This window comes from Paroedura picta, chromosome 1, assembly GCF_049243985.1.
Source record: "Paroedura picta isolate Pp20150507F chromosome 1, Ppicta_v3.0, whole genome shotgun sequence".
Taxonomy (NCBI): Eukaryota; Metazoa; Chordata; class Lepidosauria; order Squamata; family Gekkonidae; genus Paroedura; species Paroedura picta.
Window position 1 is genome coordinate 62,601,608 of NC_135369.1, and position 19,070 is coordinate 62,620,677.

General features: G+C 42.5%; 1 long non-coding RNA gene across 1 annotated transcript; it reads right to left on the reverse strand.

The window, feature by feature from the left end:
* Positions 1-4,355: 4,355 nt before the first annotated feature.
* On the reverse strand, positions 4,356-18,457 carry LOC143838002 (uncharacterized). Its single transcript, XR_013231203.1, has 4 exons — positions 18,361-18,457; positions 9,712-9,799; positions 7,100-7,155; positions 4,356-4,584 (listed from the first exon to the last, which is right to left on the reverse strand). It is a non-coding gene; the product is annotated as an uncharacterized LOC143838002 (long non-coding RNA).
* Between the last annotated feature and the right edge of the window lie 613 nt (positions 18,458-19,070).

Here is a 19,070-nt window from a genome sequence, read left to right on the forward strand (position 1 = left end):
AAGGGAACTCAAAGATACTGAAAGCAGTCAACAAGGTGGAAAAGGAAATCCAAAAGACTAAGAAAGGGCTTTTAGACAGAACCGACGGTTTGGAAAAAACAGCTGATGAAAACACAACTCAGCCAACAATACTTCAAACGAGAATTCAATGTCTGGAAGTTAATCAACAGGAGGGGGAAAGAGCTAGGGACGTAAAAATCAAAAGCACCTTGGAAGAACTTGGGAAAACAGATTTAAGGAAGGAAAACACCGAAAACCTGGAAGTCTATTTAGAGCAGGAAGTGATTTGGATCAACAAAATAAACAGAGTCTATTCAAAGGCGACAGCACGCAGGAAGCTATCAGGAGATATCTCTGTGCGACCGGAGGAAGAGATCCGGATTGACAAAATATACAGAGCCTACTTAAAGGCGACTGCAAGCAAGAATCAAGCAAGAGACTTCTTTGGCCCTGACAGAAGGACAACCAGAAATACTCTATTCAGGAATCATCAGGCGTTACTGTGGGAAAAAATACAATTTCATTTTCTGCGACCACCTGAAGGATACGATGAACAGTGGAGCATTCTCCTGGTCTCCTGTGGGAAAGACAGCAGCAGTAACTTTTAGGTCAGGGCTAATATATGAAGGGAACTGACTTTATATTATCTAAGACAATAATAGAATATATTCTTATAATAGATTATACTCTCATATGTATCAACAATTACTCTGCTAAGAAAGATGGTAATAACTTCTAGATCAGGATCAATATGTGATGGGAACTGAATATGTATGCTAATATGTATGCTAAAAGAGGATGGCAAACTGTACTTCATATGTATTAACAAGACAACAGCAGTGACTCTTAGGTCAGGGCCAATATATGAAGGGGACCGACTTTATATCATTTAAGATAATAATAGAATATATTCTTATAACAGATTATACTCTCATATGTATTAACAATCATTTCGTTAAGAAAGATGGTAAAAACTTCTAGATTAGGATTAATATGTGATGGGAACTGAATATGTATGTTAAAAGAGGATGGCAAACCATATCAGCTGGTCGCTTTTTTCCTCTCTTACTTTTCTGTAAATGCTTTATATAATAATTAATAATAAAATTACAAAAAAAAAAAAGACTTTTGGTCAGGATCATCATAATAATAAAAAGAAAGGAACAATATATCTTACAAGACAGTAAAAAGGACCTAAGAAAGATGGCATACGTAAGGCAATTTTCTATTAAGTTCTTGTTTCTGGGCAGAGATTCAGGTCTCAAAGGTACTTAAGGTGATAAACTGACATATTCAGCAGGCATGCTGGTGAAGACCTGTTATCATGAGACAGTTATTTCCCAGATTTCTGGTTTAATTATTTGTTTGTTAGACTGTTTAAGCACTGGAGGTTTCATGCTGGGCTGCAGGCTGGAGTTTTAGTCGTAGTGGGTTGCCCCACCTCCTCCTGCACCCACACAGGGGAGCTTTTGGCCCGGTGTGCCTCATCTACCCCTGATTTATACTCCTGCACTGGAGCTGGGGCAGTGAAGTTCCCAGTGCATAAACAGTCTTAGTTAAGCTTTTAAACTATTTAGAATTCTTCATCAACCTGGATATTAAACACACAAAAAGGGGAGTTTTTAGACCTTAATCTTGAGGCCTCTTATAAACATCCTTTGTTCAACGCTGGATGGATTTGCAAAGATAAAGTATTCCTGGGTAAAGCAGGTGTCAGGTTGCTCCTTTGACTTATTTATTTATTCAGTTTATAGGTTGCCCCTTCCCAGTTTACAACGTTTGTATATATTTAAAATTATATATAAAATTATAAAACTATAAAAACATAATAAAATACAATGGATTCCATAGCTGCCACAACTTAACTGGTAAATTCAATAAGTAACAAGTTCCCTATTCAGGGGATGTTTCCTGTAGGGGGGAAACATGGAGAGGAGAGGAGGGAGGCCCACAGTATTTCTTGGCCAGCCTGGGCTCAAGCATAGGCCTGGTGAAAGAGTGCCATTTTACAAGTCCTGAGGAACTTTCATAACTCAGTCAGGGCCCAGCTCTCCACTGGCAACTCTTTTCACCAGACAGCCAGGGTTGAAAAGTTGGAAGAAGAAACAATACTGTAAAAATGGTTAAAACAGCAACATAACTTGTCTTGCTGACAGCTTCATTTCCCAGAAAGTAGAGAGGGGAACCAGAGGATCTACTATTTTAGAGTTGATTCTCATCAATAGGGAAGAACTTATTACCAAGGATGAGTATAAACAATTAACCAATGCTTGTAGGGAGATTGTTAGAAAAGCTAAAGCTCAGTATCAGCTTAGGCTTCTTCAGTTATATTTTAAGTAAGCATAAGAGTAGGGACTCTGTAGGATCACTGCAAGGATAAGAAAGTGGAATTATAACAGATGATGAAGAGAGGGCTGAACTATTTCTCCTCAGTGCTCAATGGGCAAAAACATCACAACAGGGGGGATGGGAATGGTGGCCTAGGATCTCTGGAGGGGGCAGTCCATAAACACCTAGTTTCTTTAAATGAAACAAAGTCTTCTGGGCCAGATGAACTGCATCCAAGGGTACTAAAAGAACTTGCAGATGTCATCTCTGAACCTCGGTCCATTATTTTTGACACTTCTTGGAGAACAGGTGATTAGAGGTGGGCATATGTTGTCCCCATCTTCAAGAAAGGGAAAAAGGATCCGGTAACTACCAACCCATCAACTTGACATCTGTAGCTGGCAAAAGTTTGGAACAAATCATCAAACAGTTGGTCCTTTAGAAGCTGGAACAGAGAGCTGTGATTTCTAAGACTCAGCTCGGGTTTCGCAAGAACAAGTCATGTCAGACCAACCTTATGTCTTTTTTCGAGAAAGTCGCTACCTTGTTTGATCAGGGGAATGCTGTGGAGTTCAGTAAAACTTTTGATAAGGTTCCACATGATATCCACCTAATTCTGTTAGGTGGATCGATAACCGGTTGACAGATCGTACCCAAAGGGTACTTGTTAATGGTTCAGCATCCTCCTGGAGAAGAGTGACAAGTGGAGTGCCCCAGGAATCTGTCCTGGGGCCTGTGTTGTTCAACATATTTATAAATGATTTGGATGAAGGATTAGAGGTGGTATGTCTTAAATTTGCAGACAATACTAAACTGGGAGGGGTAGCAAACACAACCGAAGACAGAATCAGAATACAGGATGATCTTGATAGGCTCGAGAAGTGGGCTAAACTGAATAAAATAAAATTCAATAGGGACAAATGTAAAAGTTCTGCATTTAGGTAGGAAAAACCATATACACCAATATAGGATGGGGGAGACTTGTCTTGACAGTAGCATTTGCAAAAAGGATCTAGAAATCTTAGTAGACCATATATTGAACATGAGTCAGCAGTGTGACTCATTGGCTAAAAAGGCAAATGGGATTTTGGGCTGTATCAAACAATATCATGTCCAGATCACGGGAGGTGATGGTACCGCTTTACTCTGCTCTGGTTTGGCCTCACTTGGAGTACTGTGTTCAGTTTTGGGCCCACAGTTGAAGAGAGATGTTGACAAACTGGAACGTGTCCAGAGGAGGGAAACAAAGACGATGAGCGGTTTGGAGACCAAGATGTATGAGGAAAGGTTGGGGGAGCTTGGTCTGTTTCGCCAAGAGAGGAGATGACTGAGAGGGGATCTGATAAGCATCTTCAAGTATTTAAAAGGCTGCCATGTAGAGCAGGAGTAGTCAACCTGTGGTCCTCCACATGTTTATGGACTACAATTCCCATCAACCCATGCCAGCAAACACTGGCAGGGGCTCATGGTAATTGTAGTCTATGGACATCTGGAGGACCACAGGTTGACTACCCCTGATGTAGAGGATGGAGCAGAATTATTCTCTCTTGCCCCGGAGGGATGGACCAGAACCAATGAGATGAAATTAATGCAAAAGAAATTCCATCTAAACATCCGGAAGAAATTCCTGACATAGTGGTTTCCCAGTGGAATAGGCTTCCTCGGGAGGTAGTGGGTTCTCCAACTTTGGAAATTTTTAAACAGAGGTTGGATAGCCATCTGATGGAGAGGCTGATTCAAGGGGGTTGCAGGTTACAGTGGATGAGCGATAGGATTGTGAGTGTCCTGCATAGTGCAGGGGTTGGACTAGATGATCCAGGAAGTACCTTCCAACTCTATGATTCTATAACGAAGCCCAAATAAATAATTGCATATGCGGTGAGAGACACACTTTGAGACCAAAGAGGAAACTTTTTATGGTTGTGTAGAATAGAGAAGTTAAGCAATTGTGTTTTTCTTATCTCCTGCATGACAAACTGTTCACACAAACAGCATGTAAAACCATGAAAGACACATGAATATGGCCTCTTCTTCCATTTATTACTCTTGTGATTGGTCTCTGTATCTCATAGTGATGTTAACAAAATTGTATACAGGGATGAAATATGCACATAATGTCTCATATCTTCTGGATATCTCTGTTGATGAAAAGACTTGTGTCACTGAAACATGACTTATCTGGTACAGACTCAAATGTCCCTCAAAACACTGTTCTAGGGGAGGGAAGCCAAACAGCTTCAGGGAGGAGTCAGAGATCTGCAACAGAAAGAAATAGTGAAAATTACTGCTTCTTGCACCAAGAGAAATTATCAATGAGATTAAATGAAGTATCTTTTAAAATCCTAGGCTCCTATCAAAAAATGAAGGTGTGATTCTACAGGTGTTCCCTAATTTGCACAATAGAGTGTATCCTCACCTCTCCAAGTGATAAAAAATGAGAGGGGTTGTGTTGTTGGGGTCAGTTGAGGAAAAGTACAGGCAGTGAGTTTGGTATTTTAATAAGCACAACCTTATTTCTGAAGATGGAAACAGAGCAAATATGAGAGCCAAGAAGCACTCCTACAGAGCCACGCATCTGCTAATCCATATCAGGTGCTCAGAGATTCTGCATCCCAAGATGTATCAACTTTGGCCAGCTCTGTCTGTTCTGGTCCTCAGTATCCAAAACTGCTGCTATACACTGGCAGCCCCTCAGAATGCACCCTTGCAGTTGAATCATCCATTGTGGAAAAATCCATGGGCACTTAAGGAACATTAAGATTCTTTTGTCAAATTCCATCCAGAGTGAAAGATTCCACAACAGTATTAACAGAACATTGACTATTGGTTGCTATCTTCCTTGAACTCACATTATGTGGGAGGCAGGGGTAGAAATTGAGTGGTCCTGCACTAGGTGGCACTATAGGCACAGTAAAAACATTGCAAACATAGCCAATAAGCAGAACAAAAAAAAGGGTGGGGGGAATTCATGTCTTGGTTCCCAAGCGGTGGGACATTTTCAGGGCATTTTTTCAACAGGGACAGATTCCTTGTGACAAGAAACTAGGTAGGAGACCTATGGAGCATTTGCAATTTCTGTTTATTTGTAAACATATGAGATGAACCAGGGAAACAGACATACACTTATATAGGTAACTGCTCATTTTCAAAGCAACAGCTTATTTCTGCAGCCCTCCAGAATACTTGTTGCCAGCCAGCTGCAAAAATTCAATCTGTTCCTCTTATACTTGCTAGATTCAAAACTGTTTTGCTCATCCTCCAGATGTCAAATGATCATTAGGGAACTAAAGCCAAACACTTTCAGCTAGAAAGTTATAACAAAACCCTAGCAAAATAGTTGTCGTTGCTTTGCTGGAATCACTACTACAGCTCCTCCAAAATAGCTCATTAGATCATACCTGCTGCACTTGAAGAGTTTGCTCCCCATAAAGCCAGTTTCAGCCTGTACATCCAAAACAGCTTCAATGTTGAATATTTCCTGAGCCCCATAAGCTGAGACATTGTGTTTTAATACATTTTGCAGAGGAAGTCACTGTCCTACAAAAGGTCTCATCTTATAGAAGAGTAAATTAGGCATAACAATTCGTTCCACCCATTTCCTGAGTACAGATTTACAGCTGTTTCCTCCCCAGATGCTAACACTATGCAAATTAGATTTCTGTTAGCTCTTCTGCAAATCAGATAGCTCTTCTGCGTGTATAGGGAAGTCTAACAGAAGCCATGCCTATGGAACTGGATAGAGAATGAAGAGCCAGGACTGGAGGACAACACGAAGATGTATCATTTTGGCTTCTGAAACCATCTGATTTATGTGGCTTTTCATAATGAAGCCAATCATAGCTCCACAGAGCAGTTGTGTGTTTACACATATGTGAGTGAAGACATATATTTTGGAAGAACAAAACTTCCATCTCATGTCTGACGAGAAATCCTCATCCCTTAATAAACACAAGGACTTTTCAATGTGCAGCAAGCATTTCCTCGTGGGTCAAGCATTTCCTCGTGTGTGTGCCCGCTGACGCCTGCGCCTCCCCTCCCCTCCTGCGGTGCTGGCCGCGCTGGGAGAGACTGGCCGCTTCGGGCACCAAAGCACTCAACCCTATTCATGATGGTTCCATTTGATTGGCTAGTATAGGTTCTGAGAACATCCAGCAAATACTTAAAGGACCAGTTTGGTGTAGTGGTTAGGAGTGCGGACTTCTAATCTGGCATGCCAGGTTCGATTCTGCACTCCCCCACATGCAGCCAGCTGGGTGACCTTGGGCTCGCCATGGCACTGATAAAACTGTTCTGAACGAGCAGTGATATCAGGGCTCTCTCAGCCTCACCCACCTCACAGGGTGTCTGTTGTGGGGAGAGGAAAGGGAAGGCGAATGTAAGCCACTTTGAGACTCCTTCGTGAAGAGAAAAGCGGCATATAAGAACCAACTCTTCTTCTTCTTCTTCTCAACCTCCCTAATGCCACAACCCTTTAATACAGTTCCTCATATTGTGGTGACCCCCAACCATTAAATTATGCAAGGGTTCTTTCACAGAAATTAAACCAAAACTGACCAATGGCGTGAAGATCCCGTGTTCATGATTGTATATAAATGGGTTATAAATTGTATATAAATTAGCGGGCGCCTTCAGGAGAAGCAGCAACATTGGCAGTGCCCCCCCCCAAGCCACTCGCCCTGCCATGACCCCTGTGAAAGGGCCATTCGAACCCCAAAGTGGTCCTTACCCCTAGGTTAAGAACCACTGACTAAAAGGAGTCCAAGAAACCTACCTGAAGTTGAATCTGCAGGAACAGGCTTTGCTCCAAGGTACAGCCATGACGAGTACCTGCAACGGAGAACACAACCCCCTTGCGTTTTATGGCTGAGGTAACTATAGGGTTCCCAGCCCTGCTTTGGAAAATACCCAGTAAGTTTGAGGGGTGGAGCCTTAGGTTAGCAACCCTAGGCAAACTGGGAATTGCAGAAGAACCAGCTTTCCTCATGCCCAAATGACATAGTGCTTGTAACAAATTTGTCACTTTTGTAAAAATATTAAAGGCCCAGGTCCTCTTTCATGGCCCAACCCAACAAAATAATATCTGTGCCAGATCCGGTCCTTATAACCAATGACACCTCTGAATAAACACTGAACATTTGAACAAGAGGAATCTGAGAACTGTTCCAGGGGTGGGAGAAAGCAGAGTTCCTTGTGGGTGGTCTTTCCCCACAGATAAGCCCTGAGTAATGCCTTAATAATGTTGTGCTTCATTTATCTCAGCGACTGAACTGTGGGACATCCTTGGCCTTTGTCTAACCACCCACTGTGTGACTAATCTCCATCATTCATTAAAAGTGCAATAAATTACTGCTGGCAAGTGCTGAGAATGTAAGGCAGCATCATTTGCACTTGTTGTCTTTCAGAGACAAGCCTTCAGATACAGCAGTCAGTGCAGTTCTCATCATTTGGATTAGTAGCACGGAATGAGAGACACAAATCAAATTCAGGGGGAGGGCTTCATTAGGCCGACTTCCACTAGTCCGACAGTACAAAACATTTATGTGGAGAGATAGCTTCAGATATGACAAACCCAAACACTATTTCTTGGTAAGCACTGAACACTGAAGTTCAAATATTTATTGTCTTTCTTGAGTTTCTTTGTAGTCTTATGTGGGGATATGCTGAAAGAACCCTTTCTTCAAGCATTACGGATTCCCTTGCAATTGCAGTGCTATATAGGGTTACCAGCTTGCTGGGCATAAACGGTAATGAATGGGGAAGGCACTGGCAAACCACCCCGTATTGAGTCTGCCATGAAAACGCTAGAGGGCATCACCCCAAGGGTCAGACATGACCCGGTGCTTGCACAGGGGATACCTTTACCTTTATTGGGTTACTAGTGCTGGGGCCTGGAGTTCTCCCAGAATTATATCTGACCTCTGAAATACAGAGTTCAGTCCCCATGGAGAAAATGGCAGAATTAGAGTCTATGGCATACCACTGACTCTAGGAGAAACAGAAATCCTACAGTGGCAACATAAGGTGCATACTCTAAAACTTCCTATTCTTTTATGGCATTCTGAACTTAGGAAAATGTGACTGATTGTGGCCGGTGAAGAGAAGTGGGGATGGATAGGGCTGCACTGTAGTGATGTGACTCAAAGAGAGGCCTGAGATGGAGGGATGAGATTGTGGATTGTGTATGATTTGTACCTGGGTTTCCAGCTCTGGACTGGGACATGCCTGGATATTTGGTGGGGGGGAGTAGACCCTAGGGACGGTGGGGTTTGGAGAGGGGCAGGACCTCAGTGGGGTATATTTCCATAGAGTCCACCTCCATAGCAGCCATTTTCTCCATGGGAACTGATCTCTGCTGTGAATTCTGTGGGGCTTTCCGCACTCCTTCAAAATCGCACAATGGTTGCCAATTGAAAATGCTACTGATTTGCCATTATGCACAACGTCGTTGACAATCTGCCACACACCTGAAACCGATCCGCAAAAAGCGCTTCCTTGTAGCGCTTTCAGGGAAATCCCCAAAAATGGATTCACCCTCCGGAAAGCGCTACACTCCTGGAACCAATCTGCAACACTAGCGGGAAAGTTCTGTGCGTTACCATTGTTGTGGTTTCTACAAAGTCCCTCCCCCTGGCTCTCTCCTCTGATCTTCCGGCGAAGCGATCGCCATTTTTTTTTCTCCGAGCAAGCAGAGATCAAATCACCGGCAAGACTTTGTTTACCCAGTGAGGCTTCCCCGGCTGCAGTCCCTCCCCAGAGCTCTTTACAGTCACTAAGCACAAACAACAGAGAAGCCCGTTTGCTGATGTATTTTCCCTTTATTTTTTACACTGTTTTCAGCCGAAAATCGGGCCCGTGAGGGGGGGGATTTTTTTTTCACTTGGGGGGAGCGTGGCAACGATGAAACGACAGCTCAAACACACTGCCAGCTGGATGGGTCTCTCCGTTGCAACGAATCAACGCATATTCGTTGCAACAGGTGTTTTTTTTTTTTTAAACCTTTCTTAAAGGGAAAGGAGCTGTTTGGGAGCATGCTAACGGCCGCCCATTGGCTGCTTGACGGCCAGGGGCGGGACGAGCTTGGCAATAGCGCTTCCTTTCTAGCGATTTTTGCTGGGACTGGAAGCTTGTGGGAAACGATGGAAACGCAACTGGATTCCACTACAAAGTCAGGTATGCATAACAACGAATTCCACTATTTTAAATGGCGATTTTTCGTTCAGCAAACAATTTGCTACAAGGATCCCCGTGCGGAAAGCCCCTGTGTGATTTCCAGGTCCCACCTGGAGGTTGGCAAACATAGGTTGTACTCTCTGTTCCTGTAGATAGGTTCTAACTATGTAATTTTGCTTTCATTTAACATGTCGGGTTAATACTTATGCTCACCTCTGGCTTGTCTTTCAGATGACCCACTCAGGTGATGGTACTGATTTATTCTGTGTGATCCACCTTGAGTCCCAGTGAGAAGGGTGGACTATAAATAACACAAGTAAATAAATATATGACTAAAGAGCCAGGTGGATGGGAACTATGGGAGAGAAGAGACTGCTGTTGGCTGGCATCTTTCTGTAATACTTCACAATGGCTTTTTCTCCTTAACACTGAGAAAAATCTCAAGACAAATGTGAGGAATTTGAGAGAGGTTTTTTTCTTTTTGGCTAAGTAGAATATAAATGGATAGCAGCCAGTTATACCAACAAAAATACTTAGGATCAAAGGGTTAGTATGATTTATTTATTTATTTAAAACATTTTTATGTTGCCTTTCCTTCTGGCCAGGCAGCAAGCATTAAACAATTAAACATTAAGGCAGCAAACATTTAAAAAGTAAAATATTTTAGCAATTAAAAAGACATGAAATAAAATAATTAAATTAAAAACACACAAGCAAACAATTCCAGAAAGAGGATCAGTGCCCTATATGCCATAGGACTGACAGTAAAACTCCTGGCGGTACATAAATATAATGAATGAATGAATGAATGAATGAATGAATGATGGTCCATTTTAGTGTCATTAATTTAACTGTTGACTTGCTGAGGCATTTAGTCTTTTCACCAGCTGTTTGGTTGTAGGGAAGGAGAAAGAACTTATTGTTATGGATAATGTGAAGTCTGTTGCCCTAACATCTTGGGCATATCTGACTAGAGGATTTTGCACTAAAGTCAGGGTTTTACACATTATTTATTTACTAGCCTGAAAGCTGTTTCATCCAGGAATGCAATGGGTGCTAGTGGTGGGCACCCCCAGAGGGGACTACCGCTGCCCGGCCTACCATTGTGGTTTGTGGTGGAGCCAACAGCTTGGCAGGTGGGCTACAGGGTGCGCTGTGGTTGAACAGGGCGTTGCTGTGCTGCTGACGGCCCGGCAGCCGGCCGGGCTGGTAGCCCTGCTGCTGGCTGGGGTGACGGCTGCACTGCCAGTTGGCCCGCCACAGCTGCTGGCGGCTGGGTCGATTGGTGGCGAAGGCACAATGCTGCGGGAGCACCTTCCTCGCAGCCAGGCAGTGTCTGGCCATGTGACTGGCTGAGTGCCTCGCAGCTGGCTTCTGGAGGTGGCCACTCCTTTGCTGGGCATGCCCAGATTGGTCTGTGTAGGTGGAAGCGCAGGCGCAACACCCGGACGTGTCCCAGACAGCGCTCTGCCCATAGTGGCTTTTCAGAAATATTAGAGCCACCAATGGTAAAGATTTGTGTCATTTATAGTTTGCTTTTCTCTCTGATACTCAAGATGAATTACACAAGACAACCCCCCCCCCCAATCAATGGAAATAAGACAATTGACAGATACAATAGAAGTTAGGATGGCATAAATCTGAAACTAAGCAGAAAAATCTGAAAACAGAATTGAAACCAGCTGAAACAAAGCATAAGCATTCATTTACATGCATGTATGTATTTGATTTATTCACTACCCCTCCTGGCATAGCCAGGTGGTTTACAAGTCAATAAATACCACAAATTGAACACAAAACAGTAAAACCAACATTTCATAATTAATATATTAAAACATTAACATTAAACATTAAAACCAATTAACAATAAAATCAACTGATGGCAACCAGCATTCTTGGGTGTTGTGGGGCAGTTCCCACTAATTCTGGATCTACTTTCCAGTCGATGGTATGCTTCTGGAGGGGAGTCCAATGCTGTTACAGATGTTATTAATGCAGGAATTCATTGGTCCCAACCAATTGCCTGATGGAAGAGCCAGCTCTGACAGGGCCCTCAGCTCTTCTTTGAGCTCATTCTGCCAGATGGGGGCTAGGGCCAAAAAGGCCCTGGCTGAGGCCAGACATACCTGTTGGAACTGGTGGAGTACAGTGCTGTTCAGGGAGTATAGTCTCAGATATGCTGGCCCAGAAGTTTGACACCTTAAACCAGATCTGGAATTCAACTGGGAGCAAATGCAGTTGTCTCAAGGCCAGCTGAATATGAACCCTCCGTGGTGTTCTCCCTGCGCCCTCAACACTGCAATCTGGACCAGTTGTAATTTCTGGATCAAAGTCAAAGGTAGGCCCACATAGTGTGAGTTACAGAAGTCTAGTCTGGAGGTGACTGTGGCATGGAGCACTGTGGCCAGGTGTTCCAGGCTGAGTTACAGTGCTAGTAGCTTCGCATGGCAAAGATGGAAAAATACCAGTTGAGCTACCTCCGCCTCCATTGAAAGGGAAGTGTCAGAGATCACATCCAAATTCCTAGCAAGCTGTGCAGTAGCCAGCTGTGTGCCATCTAGGCAGGGCAATTGCACTTCCTCACCTGGCCCTTTCCTACACAGCTGCAGGACCCCCATCTTGGAGGGGCTGAGTTTCAGCTGCCTCTGCCTGAGCCAGACCATCACTGCTTCCAAACAACTGGCAAATGTTTTTTGGGGGAGTCTGGTCAGCTGTCCTTTAGGAAGTAGAGCTGGATGTCATCAGCACATTGGTGATACCCAAGCCCAAACCCGTGAACCAGCTGGGCTAGAGGGCAAATAAAGATGTTAAATTATAGAGGACTGCACCCTGTGAAACTCTGCAAGGGAGCTGGCAGCATCGCAATTGATTTTCTTCCACTGCAACCCTTTGTCCATGACCCTGGAAAAATGAGATCAGCCACTGAAGGGCTGCCCCCATATTCCAGTGTTGGTGAGTCAGTGAGCAAGAAGTTAAAGATCTACTACAGTGAATGCTGCATTGAGGTCAAGCAGCAAAAGCAGGCCATCCCACTGCATCCAACTGTTGTTGGAGGTTATCCATCAGGGCAACCAGTGCTGTCTCCATTCCATGGCCAGGACGGAAGCTAGACTGGAATGGATCAAAGACCAAAGCTTCCTCAAGGTATGCTAGAAGTTTGTGTTAAATACTGCAGGTCTTAAATAGAAGGATCATGGTTACAGCAACATACAGATTGGATGGATGGATGGATAGTTAGATCTATCACTAGTGGGATGGCATACTTTTGTTGGAGGATAGGTTTTAAAATTCACATAAAAATTAAAATTTTCGGTGGTCTTGATGCAGCTTCTGTCATGTGGTTAATCATGGTGGTTCCTCACCTGCTGCTGCTTGCAGGATAGGGAGGCACTTGCATGTGTGAATTTGCTTTGGCCGTGGGTACATTGGCTGCCTGTGTAATTGTCTCCAGACTTGGAGAAGCACCATGTCCTTTCACAGATATTGATCTGAGTCATTCACGCAAATTAATAAATAAGACAATTTGGAATTACTGGCCCTGTGGATCATCTCTTCAGGTGAACCAGATTCCCTCACCCCTGTATTCCATAGCTGCTTCATCATGAGGTGAAGTTTAGTGTTATTATTCAACAATAAAGTCTATGTGGTTTTAGCTCAATATAGAGGAATAGTATTATATGAAGCCTACGTCCTTTGTTTTTAGATTACCACCTGTTAGCCTTTATCACAGAAATGCCCACTTTCCACAAAAGGAAATATCACTGCTTTAGCGAATAGACTTTTTTTCTGGCAAGAGGCTATAATTGACTATCATCAGTCAAACTCAGCCTTTTTTAAAATGGAATATTTAATGTTAGGCTTTGAATTTTCTACATTAATGCTCAAAGGAAATCTTGGCTCTCACAAACACCAGCTGAGGAAAACCCCAGATGACCCAAGGGTTTTCTTGATGAAGTAGAACAACCTAATCTAAAGGAATCGGTTACCTGGGATTTGAAACAAAAATGTTTCCAGGGTAAGCCAGGAATTGCTTTGGATAGGTACAGACATGCATCAGAGTACTAGGCCACAGGTTTCTCAGTCTCTTCCAGCAGAAGTTTGGATCAAGACCTAGGTCAGACCTTCAGAAGTATGCCTGCTGGATGGCTTTATCTACTTGCCTGAAGCAAATAATGGGGCAGAATTTGTGTATAATATGTAAAGCCCCAGTAAGAAGAAGAGTGATTCAGAAATTGTGTGTGACAGAGGGGTTTCGTATGGGTGTCTGATGCTGTACCTGTAAACAGATCCTTGCCAAAATGTTCAAAACAACAAAAGATATCTCTCAATCATCAGGGTCTCACCAAAATGATTTCAAAACAATCAGGTTTTGCTAGTGGGAGTCTACATATCAGTATGCACCGTTTAGTGCTCTCATCATTTGATCCCTGTTCAAACAGCCAAGAGAATATACTGACTATATGGGATGTGGAGGGTGCAGAATCAGGGCACCTGGCTCCACCCTGGGTTTTACATGTTTCTCAGTAGCACATGGGCATTGTTAGTGCTATCAGAGATTCTGCCTTTGCAGAGGCATTCACTTCCCTCACACTTTCCTTGACTTTGCCCTGGGGTCACTAATCTTCATGTGGAATACCAGGCTGTTAAAAAGAATAAAATAGTTTTATTAAGAAAAATAAAGAAAATATAAGAAAAAAAGAAGAGAGAGACCTAACTATCTAACTGTTGTCCAGTATTCATTCAGGTTGTTCTGTTCTGGAGGCAAGCAGAGAGGAAGTGTGCTCAAAGGAGCAGGAAGTCTCCAAATGAGCTAATCAGGACACTGGAGGAGATTATATCAGAGAGTTCCTATTCTAACTATTCTAAATACACGTCTCCGATGCCCCCTGCAGGATATTCTTCATTTGTTTTTGAATCATGCACACTGCAGATCTTGTATAGTCCAGCAGGATCTGCCACTTCAATGGGGGCTTAGAAGCCTCCAGTTCTGGACTAGATGGACCATTAGTTTAACCCAGCAGAGCTCTTTTTAGGTTCTTATGAAAGACCCTGAATGATAAAAGCCTGAACATCTATAATTCAGTCAAGGTTTAAGACCTAAAGTCTGTGATCTCATATGTTAGGGTGAACTTAAATTCCAATCATATCTTGTTCAGCATGGTGTAGAGCAGGGGTAGTCAACCTGTGGTCCTCCAGATGTCCATGGGCTACAATACCAATTGTAGTCCATGAACATCTGGAGGACACAGGTAGACTACCCCTGGTGTAGAGACTAAGAGCGGCAGCTTCTAATCTGTTGAGCTGAGTTTGATTCCCCACTCTTCCACATGCAGCCAGCTGGATAATCTTAGGCTAGTCACAGAGCTGTTCTCACAAAGCAGTCCTGTCAGAGCTCTCTCAGCTTCACCTACTTCACAGGGTGTCTGTTGTAGGGAGAGGAAGGGAAGGCAATTGTAAGTCACTTTGAGACTCTTTCAGACAGTGAAAAGCAGGGTACAAAAACTACTCTTTTTAAAAAAACTCTTGCCTCAGTTCTTAATGTCCTACTATCACACAACAAAACCAACTTCACATCAATGAACCATCTGTTTCATACACACTACTCTATATTTTGACTGAGGAGATGAAGTAGGGGGAAGGGTTCATTTGAATGAGCCTGATCCCCCAAAATCTTAGGAGGCTGTGTATCCCCTTAGTTATTGTCTTTCTGTTGATGGTCAAAAGGGCTTTCTGGGGTGATTAATCTCTAATTTTAACATCTGAGTCATCACTTGCTGCTAAAGCAAAGGACTGATGAACAAATATCTATGACTAGCAGTTTGCCTTGGGTCTGTTACTGAAGTCCTACCAAAAGAGACAACAATGTAAAAAGATTGCTAACAGAGTAAGTTTGTGTGAGGAAACTATTTGGATGGAGGGACCTTATAATAAATCTGATGTTGTGATCTGTGATATTTATACTTCTGTGGCACTGTAAATGTATGGACTTTGAAAAAGTTTAATTGCCTATCATTAATTGTCCCCATCTTGTGGGATGATTTCATTGTGACCACCGCCACTTATATGTTATATGTAACTTTTGTTGATGTTAATTGGGGTTTTTATGGGGATTTTATTGTGTTTTAACTATTTATGTTGTAAACCGCCCTGAGACCTATTTGGAGAAGGGCGGTCTAAAAATTAAATAATAATAATACATAGCTCTCCAAATGCAACAAAAAAGGGGAACAAACCACAAGACTGTCTGGCTCAATATGCTCAGTAACTTCAGGCAACGGATGACGTTCTCATGGGAGGCAGCCGTTCCCCAGAGTGCCACAGGGACAGCCTATTTCATTGTTGGGCTGACAGCTACTACAACAGCACACATGCCTTAGATGCTCTTCTGTCTTCTGGGACACGTGCATTTCTTCAGCTACGGTCTCTTGCATTCAAGAACTATATAACACTTGTCTGAATAAATTTACAATAAGTCTGGCTAAGCATTTGGACTTTTCCTTTCAATCACGGTACATTTTTTTTTACTGTATGCTTCTAGGCATTCATCCTCCTCTTACTACATCATACAACAATTCTTCAAAAAATACTACGCTCAGCATGCAAGTGCAATAAGAATATTCAGATCAACTATATCTGAAGATTTTGAAATGACTTGCGCAATTACATTTGAGGTTCTTTGATTTCCTCAGAGTGGGATTTAGAGTTATCCTGAGACACATTATATAGCATTGGTATACTGCTTGCTTTATGTGCCTCCTGAAAGTATCCATTGGTATCTGAGTCCTTACTAGTTTTAAGCTGCTCAGATACCAGTATCATTAACAGCTGAGGGAGCTGAGACATAGACAAATCATAGGAGTCACATTTTAAAAAATAACAGGAGGTTGAAAAGAAGCCCACTGAAACATGCTGTTTTAACTCAGTCACCTCTAGGTACTACATGGAGTGCTCAGGGATGAAAGTCTGCATTCCATCTCCTTGACTTGGCAATTTGGTTGAATAGAGTGACTATTTCTCCTCTTCTAGAGATGGTCTCAAGTTTCCTCACAAGGGGACATGGGATGTTAATCTCTCACTTGTCCTCAAAATCAAATAATGAGCTGCATGAACAAAAAGTTATTTTACTAAGATCCACATTTTCAGATGTTCAGTGAAGTGAAGCCTGAAATCCGGCACATTCCAACACAATGAGATCCAATAAGAATGATTAATTGTTAAGTTCTTTGTATCTCCTAAACTTTGGGACTTAGATGGCATATCTAGTGACTGGAGTAGCAAGATGTGAGGAGCATAATGGTGATTTAATGGGATAATTTTGTAGAGAATCTACACATCATCTTGAAAAAAGAAAGAGGGATTTGTAAAAATGGCAACACATTGAAAATTACTAACATCCATCTTTCCTATGATCAATATAATTTCCAGGCATCTTTTCATTTTTGTCCTACATTTGCAGCATTGATTTAAAGCGTTTCTGTGTCTGCTAGTCTGTCAGATCTACCGCTGTTCTCAGAGGATGTCTGCTGTGAAGCTGGCTCATTTTTCATAGTTGTGATAGCGACACATGCTTAGCATTATGATCCTGCAGGAGCCAGGGCTGTAATGAAGGGAGGTGCTCATTTTGAACTGGATTTCAACTGGAAAACTGCTCTTTGGATGCTTTGCATTTGAGGTAACTGGAAATGAACGTTGCATGGCACTTGGTAGAAATGTATAGTACAACACAGGAGAGAAAAAAGATACAAGGGGATTTGTTAGAAAACACTAAATTGACAGGAATTTATAGGAATTATTATAGGAATTAGAAGAGGTATGGCTTTTACCATACATTTACCAGCATGGGGAACTGATCAGTGTGTAGGATTAGGATCTGGAATCCCAGGTTCAAATCCCTGCTCTGCCATGGGAGCTCACAGGATGAATTTGGACCAGTCAGATACTCTTAACTTAGCCTACCTTACAGGGTTGTTGGGAAGATAACATGGAAATAAAGAGAATGACATATGTTACTAGGGGAAAGGCAAGGTATAAAAGAAGTAAATACATTTTTGGAAAAAGATTTCAATTTCATCGACCTTGATCCAGCTCTAGTCAACAATGAATTAACTTTTTCACATCCCAGATGTGGGTAGCTTTGCAGAAACTGTCTTTTTTATTGTCACAACTTCATATGGCAGTCTTTATTACCTCCATAGAAAATTGCAGGCAACCTGTTTTCCATGCAAGGAATGGGCACAACTGGGAATATAAACAAGGAGGTGACAAGTCCATGCTTTAGTCTTTACGTACAGGTTTCCCATACGACTGCTCTGTGTGTGACAGTGTGTCAAGTCAACACCACTAATATCCTCAGCCCTAATGGGGCACAACCATTCTCCATGCTGCCAGTGAGTTGTCCAAATGGATTAGAAGTCTCAGCAGAGGTGACACATCTACATTGGTATGAATCCTGAGGTACATTCCCTCCGCTTCCTGTTTAGTGCTATCACTGCGGGGGAAGCAGCCGTCTGGAAGAGACAGTTCTGTATAATATCACATAACATCTAAGGCTCCTGAAAGCTGTCCAAGTCAACCAGATGATCCAATTAAAATCGAACCAAATTAAAATATAATCAAAGCAAGATATACAAAAAAGTCCTTTCTCCCTTCTACTTCCTCTGTCTCGTTACCAATATTGCATCAAAAGGCCAGCTCTTCTTAAAGATGAATGGAGCATGATTTCCAACAGCTTAACTATTAATTATTCTAGTATGAACTGCAGATTGTTTTTTTAGAGATTATGAATGATGGAAAATGATATTTATAAAAATATTAGTTTGAATGTAATCTTTCAATCTTAGAATGACCTATGTAAACACTTACTTGGAGTAATCCATGTATCCAAAACTTGTCTTCATGTTTCAAAAGTAACAGAGGAGGACCCAGTGGGAGTTATGCTTCTCTAGTCTGTTCAATGGAGCTTCCGTTTGAAAAGGAGAAGCTCTGGACATCTGGAGTGACTAGAACACGGAACCTACAGGGCTCTGCACTGCTGTTGGGGTTGTTTAAGTCAGGAAAGCAGCATAAAGAGGAAGGAGATCCTTTCTCTCTGCACCCTGATTTGAACTGGGGGCACCACATGTGGAGCTGTAAGGAAACCATAATCCACATCGGACTAAAAGACAGAACAGAGAGCTCATACGTAAAATGTGTAAACTATAATGGGTGAATTCTTCCCTTAGTTGGGCATGTCATTATCCTGTACCTCTGATACCTGCTAGCTAGAATTGTTAGCTAAAGTATGCATTTGCACAGCAGAATTGTGTTGCAGTTAGGAATTAAGTTCACACAAGGCTGGCTGCTTTGGAATAAAAGTAGCAGCCCTTTATTATATAGGAAAGAGTAGGGACAGCATTCTAAACTGGCTGTCTATGCTAAGATGGAGAGGGAGAGGGAGAGGGAGGGAGGGAGGGAGAGAGAGAGAGAGAGAGAGAGAGAGAGAGAGAGAGAGAGAGAGAGAGAGAGAGAGGAGGGACACATCTTGATCTTATGGTCATTAAACAAAGAGGAGGAAAGAGGTGGGGTCAGGGAGA